The sequence below is a fragment of the Acanthisitta chloris genome, unplaced genomic scaffold (assembly GCF_000695815.1).
Source record: "Acanthisitta chloris isolate BGI_N310 unplaced genomic scaffold, ASM69581v1 scaffold360, whole genome shotgun sequence".
NCBI classification, from domain to species: domain Eukaryota; kingdom Metazoa; phylum Chordata; class Aves; order Passeriformes; family Acanthisittidae; genus Acanthisitta; species Acanthisitta chloris.
This window is the reverse complement of record NW_008650841.1, coordinates 63,110-69,415: the sequence shown is the minus strand read 5'-3', so window position 1 is coordinate 69,415 and position 6,306 is coordinate 63,110.

Genomic DNA, 6,306 nt, shown 5'->3' with positions numbered 1-6,306 from the left:
GCACATGATCTATTTCTACTGAAGAGTTGTTGCGTTTTTTCTTTTCCTCAGTACTAGTCTATCACAGTGACATGAAGTAGGATTTTGTCCTTATTTACACCCTGTCTAGCTTCATTCAGCTCCAGGAATCAGAAAAGGCCATTTTAGACCTTAAAAAAGCAATGTCCTTGCAATGTCTTTCCACGTCATTTTGCCTTTGTCAATGAGAACTTGCACTGCTGTGTTATTATTTGGCCTGAGCATTTGCACAGATTATAGAGTGCTGTTGCAATTTCTAGTAACTTCAACAGTTGTTTCTTTTAATAGAAGAATAGAACCAAATGACCCTTGATCAACAATTTTTTGTAACTGTTTTATTTTGCAGATCTCACACTAATCAGCTTCCAGATGTGCATCAAACTCTTGTGGTCTGTTGTTGAGCTGCACATTCAAACAGGGTTTCATATTTTGTATACTTTTGTATAGCAGAATATGAAGTTTCATGGCTTTTAAAAATAGAATTTCTTACAAGCTCAGCTGGCATCTGGACTGAATGTTGACTTAGAATAGTCAGTTTATTTAGCAAGTTCATATTTGGGAACTTGGCAGAAGTTACCAATTGTCCAGAGAAATCCTAGCCAGCATTCCTAAAGAGGTGTGAAGTAATTATTTAAAATATAATCTTGGGGGGGCATTTTAGAAAATAAATGGCAGTTCTGGAGTTTGTTCTTGATTATATGATTAGTTATAAAATGATTTTACTTGATAAAAAAAGTGAGGCTAAATATTATCTACTCGTATGGAAAGAACTTCAAGAAATTGTCCAGAGAAATCCTAGCCAGCATTCCTAAAGAGGTGTGAAGTAATTATTTAAAATATAATCTTGGGGGGGCATTTTAGAAAATAAATGGCAGTTCTGGAGTTTGTTCTTGATTATATGATTAGTTATAAAATGATTTTACTTGATAAAAAAAGTGAGGCTAAATATTATCTACTCGTATGGAAAGAACTTCAAGAACAAAACAAAAATATTATCTACTCGTATGGAAAGAACTAAAAGAGCAAAACAAAATATTCTCTCTTCACAATGAGAACATTGTGTTTATTCTTAACCTTCTTTGAGTTGCTTACAAGGCTTTTTGGTCTAATGAAACCCATTTTTAAATAGATAAATTGAACTGCAGTCATTGTTGGTTTTGTTCTTTAGCTGTCTATGCTTTGTTCCTTTGGCATGACAGCACTCTGCACAGTAAATATTAAGCTTTTGTGCCTTGAAGATAAAAATTTCTCATGAGTGAGTCTGAAATGCTTACACAGACAAGACCTAATGGCAATCATAGACCCACACTTTCCTGAAATAGGCAGAAATACTTTGTTTTGCCCTTGTTTCCTCAACCTAACAGCACAGACAAGTATATGATTATAAAAATCCCAACATGAACAGAAATGCCTTCCTAGAACACCATGCTAGTTGCAATTAGCTCTGATGTTTGCTCTGTGTCTGTTAAACTAGTAATTTTTATTATTTATCTTCCCCTCTCCATCCATGTGTCTGTGGTGGGTAAGATACTACATTTACTACCAACCTTGCTTCACTTAGATCTTCAGACCATCATAACTCATCAGAACATTTAGCACTACCTAGAACAAGCCTCTACTGTCTACATTGCTTCTTCAGTGAAAGAGAACAAGGGAACAAAGATGATGGGTGTTTTCATATACTATGCTATGGGGAGATGCTTGGAGAGTTTATAGTCAGGAGAAGGATAAGGAACCCCATGATTTCTGAAAGAAACAATGGTCAAAATGAATATAAAGAGCTTGTTTTCATGCTATTTGTTCAACAGCTGATACTGTTGTTGAACAAGAGCTCCAGGTAAGAGCAACGAGGCTGGTGAAGACTCAAGCACAAGTGCTATGAGGAGAGGCTAAGTGACTTGGGATTGTTTAGCCTGGAGAAGAGGAGGCTCAGGGGAGACCTTATCACCCTCTACAATTACCTGAGAGGAGGTTGTAGTCAGGTGGGGGTTGGTCTCTTCTCCCAGGCAACTAGCAGTAGGACGAGAGGGCACAGACTGAAGCTCTGACAGGGCAGGTTTAGGTTGGATATTAGGAAGAGATTTTTTACAGGGAGTGATCAGGCATTGGAATAGGCTGCCCAGGGAGGTGGTGGATTCACTGTCCCTGGAGGTTTTCAAGATGAGACTGGATGTGGCACTTAGTGCCATGGTCTGGTAACCATGGTAGGATTGGACTTGATGATCTTTGAGGTCTCTTCCAACCTGGTTGATTCTATGATTCTATGGTTCTCTAAAAGTACAGGTATATATAGACAATGATCTGAGAAATTCTATTTTATGCACTGCAGGAGACTTGGAGAATTTCATCTGAAGTTGTGTATCCTGAAGAGAAGTTGTGTTTGTATCTTAGCACTTTTCCAGTAAGGGATGAGTAGTGACATGGTGACGATGGAGTTAATGCTGTATTCCTGGATGTTTCTCAGACTGCACTCCAGGTTTAGAAGCACGTGGTCACTATTGTTCTCCTTGAATTGTAGCCCATGCTGAAGGGTGGTAATTTTTTATTTCTTTCTATTTTCTTGTACAGGTGTGGATATTTCATATTCAAGTCACTGGATTCAGAAACTGGTGTTACAACCTGATTAATTCTTTGTGTGTGTTGTTTTGAAGTGTTGCAAGCAATGTAGACTGAAATATAAAACTTATTTTCATTTAAAAATCTGTTTAAAAGCTTGCCCTTTTCAAATAGCATCCAAGAGGAACATTCTTTTGATTTTGTATCTGCAGATACTAGCCTGGGTGAATACTTACTGGTGATTTCTGTTAAGTATCAAGTCAACATACTAGAAATATGAATGGTATTTTTTAGTGAATATCATCAAGGAGTTAGATGCAAAGGTATACACCAAAAATAATGTGATTGTTTGATAGATTTTAATCTCTGAGAATTAAAAATCCTTAGATGAAAATGCTTGTCAATCAATGGGATTGTAGGTTGCTTTGGGGTGTTTTTTGGGTTTTTTTATATTTTATTAAAATGAAAAAATGGTTCACATGCTTTGTATTCTGTTTCCCTGAATCTGCCTGAATGTGAGTCTGAAAACCAACTGTTTAAAGTGTTTTCATTATAATGATCTCTACTGCTATTACTATGTTGCTAAGGAGTAAGTGCTTTTGTGCTTGAAAAAAAAGGTAATAAACTTTTCCAGCACAATGAAGCACAAACATAGAATGCTTAAGTGCACGTTAAATTAAAGTTCTTAAATGCCAATAGTTTTTTATCTTTTTTAGCAATGCCAATCAATAGACAAGGCATTGCAATATGCAGACCTTCAAATGAAAAAATTCCCACCCTGTAGAAGGAAGGTTGAAAGAATATGGGAAAAACAAGACCAGTTTGTGGTAAGGAAATGTATATGACTTTTGACCACTTAGTTAGAAGTTGGGTTTTTTTTAGAAATGATTTATGCATGGTTGTTTGTTGTGTGGTTTTGTCATTTATTTTGTTTTTTTGTGTATGGGTAGGAGAAGAATTAGAGAAAAGGAAGAGGGCATTGTTTTTTTGTTTTTAAACTATGCATCCATCCGTTACAAAGCATGAAAGTCTTCAGTATCTGGAATTTAAAAATAATGTGTCTGCATTTTCTTATTTAACTTTTCCTTTCCTTCAAGAAAATTTAGGAATTTGATGTGTATGAAGAGAATTTCTGTGTCCAGCACTGTTCTAGATTGGATTTCAGGACTTTGTATTTTAGACACAAATGCATTTAATTGGAACTGCTCATGGAAATGCTTACAGATCATAAGTTTGTCTCTCCTAGGGTTGGTTGATTCTTTTTTTTGTCTTTTCAGTGCTACATCCCTTTTCTGCTTCTGCAGTCTGAAGTGTTCCTCCAGCTCCTGCCAGATTTCTGGGCACTCAGAGCCCTTGGCCATTCCTATATTCCTTAAATGACTTGTGTAACTTTACCATTTCCAGTCATAGCCCTTGGTCTTTTGAAGATATTTTTTCTTCTTAATGTGGGATTACATGGGAAGGATGTTTAAATGAACTTAGTTGACCTTGGCATTTCCCCGACCACTAAGATCTGCCCATTTTTCTTTCTATCTGCGTCTCTGTTTATACCTTCTATGACATATTCTTTCTTAGCCTAATGTTATTTCCTTTACTGGCAAATTTGCTTTCTTATTTCAATTTCAGTGTTTTAAAATGCATTTTTCCTCTGGAAATAAGGGATTGTGTCCCACTTCTGTAGAAAAGGATAAACCATATAATGGTCTTGTACATCTGAAATCAGTCCTTCGCAGTAACTCCAGACAGCTTAAAAAATGTGATTTTAACTTTTTCTATTCATCACTGTTTTTAGGCTTAATGTTCCTTTGCATCTGCATGTTCAGATTCGTTTGTATTCAGTGTAATCAAGCTTAGGCAGCTAGTTTATGAAGATTTTTGTCAGCTTACAAGGATATATTTAACTTATCTTTACTAATCTTAAGTCCCATTTCTCTTCAAGTCTCCAGACATCATGATCTTTATCGTATGTTCTTGCATTCTTATGTTAGCAGAGTTAGCATATCAAAAAAGTTGCTGCAGGCTCATCCTGAAGCAGCAATAAAACTGGTTTCCCAGAACCACCGTGCAAAGCCATAGGCATCTGGCTGTAGGGAACCATGTATCTCCCTGCCTTAATCCTTTACTAAGATCAAATGTGCAAGGACTTCACCCAGAATTAGTACTCTTGCTTTTTGAACCAGAAACACTCCATTGTATCACAGTAATAATTTTACAAGGGGTTCCTGACTGATTACAGCCCAGAGGCCATCTCATGCTATGCAATGATTATATGCTTTCTTTAAATCTGCTGTGTACTCTGATCTTATTTCTTTCATCTCTTTCATTGTCAATTATGTAATTTAAAATATTTGAACAGTATGGGCTTCTATTCACTTATTTCCTCGCTTAGTTAAAAATAATTAGATGAGAAAGTTATCCATGTTGCTAATAGCCTAGGATTTTACTAAGAATGCTGTGCTGTAATGAAACTTCTTTCCCTTAGCTTTTTACATCAAAACAAAGGATTTAGGTAAGCCAGAGGTTGCTAACACAGTAATGCTTAAACATCACCAAAGAAAAGAAGTCAGGAGCTTTTCAGTTTTCTTAATAGTTCAGAGTTTGGAAAATAGCAAGAAGTGTAACAGTTAACAGTTAAAGTTCCAGCAAAACATAACCTGAAGACAGTGAAACCCAAACTTAAGCAAGTGAAAAAGGGACTGATCTAGGCTCTGTTCCTTGTATGTTCTTCTTGCCCAAATTTTGTATTCTTGCACTTACCAAGTTAGTCCCAGCACGGTCACTCCTCTTTGCCTTTGCTATAGAGTGGATTGCCAGGCAGGCAGCTCTAGGTGGGACCTCTACATGACCTCTTTAGTGGTGGGCACTGGTGGTCCTTCCTTGAGTTGTGCTTTGTCTTATGGAACGATGTATGGAGATCATCACTGGAATGGATATTTTTGTACAAGAATTCTTATTTAAAAACCTAGATTTCTAATAAGAGCCAAGTTACAAAAAGATAGAATGCAGAGTTCTTTTGCATTATATTGAACAGTACTTAATCTCCTTATCAGCTGCAGTAGACACTAGCTTTTGAGTTTGGCCAGTGTGACCTGAAGTTTTGTGAGAGCTATACCTTCTCTGTTCCTATATATAAAGGGAATTGCTAGAACAGGTTGTTTGAGAACATTTATGTTCTCTAATCAAGAATAACCTGGTTTAATTGTAGCTTTCTTCTTGGATGATCTTTATTTTCCCAGGGATTATACCACTGGACATAATATGGTAATATTCTTCCTCATCTTCCTCAAGTTTTTTGAAAAATATTTGTAATGCCTTTGTTGATTAGATTACATTTTTGGCATTAGGTTTTAAAGTGTTGTTCCCTACCTGCAGCCTGCTTAAGTCAGAATGCCTTTGCAAAATCTGTATGTAAATATTGCTAATTCTTTCAAAATTTATATTGTTCCTTAGTATCTTTCATAAGAAGTGATCTGTTTTCATAGCCTTCAGTGTTAGCATTCATCACTGAGTTAGCAAAAACACCTCAGAGCTGGAGGAGACAAAGAGGCACTTAAAGGTGTCTATCATTTATGCTACAGGTCTGTTTGAAGGGTGACCAACTTCATCCATGAGCTGCATTGCCAAGGAGGCTATCTTAGATAGCTACCTTATATCTATTTTTAAATCGATTTTGTGTGTGATAAGAGGTTAATCTGAAGACAGTAGTGTTCAGAGAGCATAGCCTTCACTTGA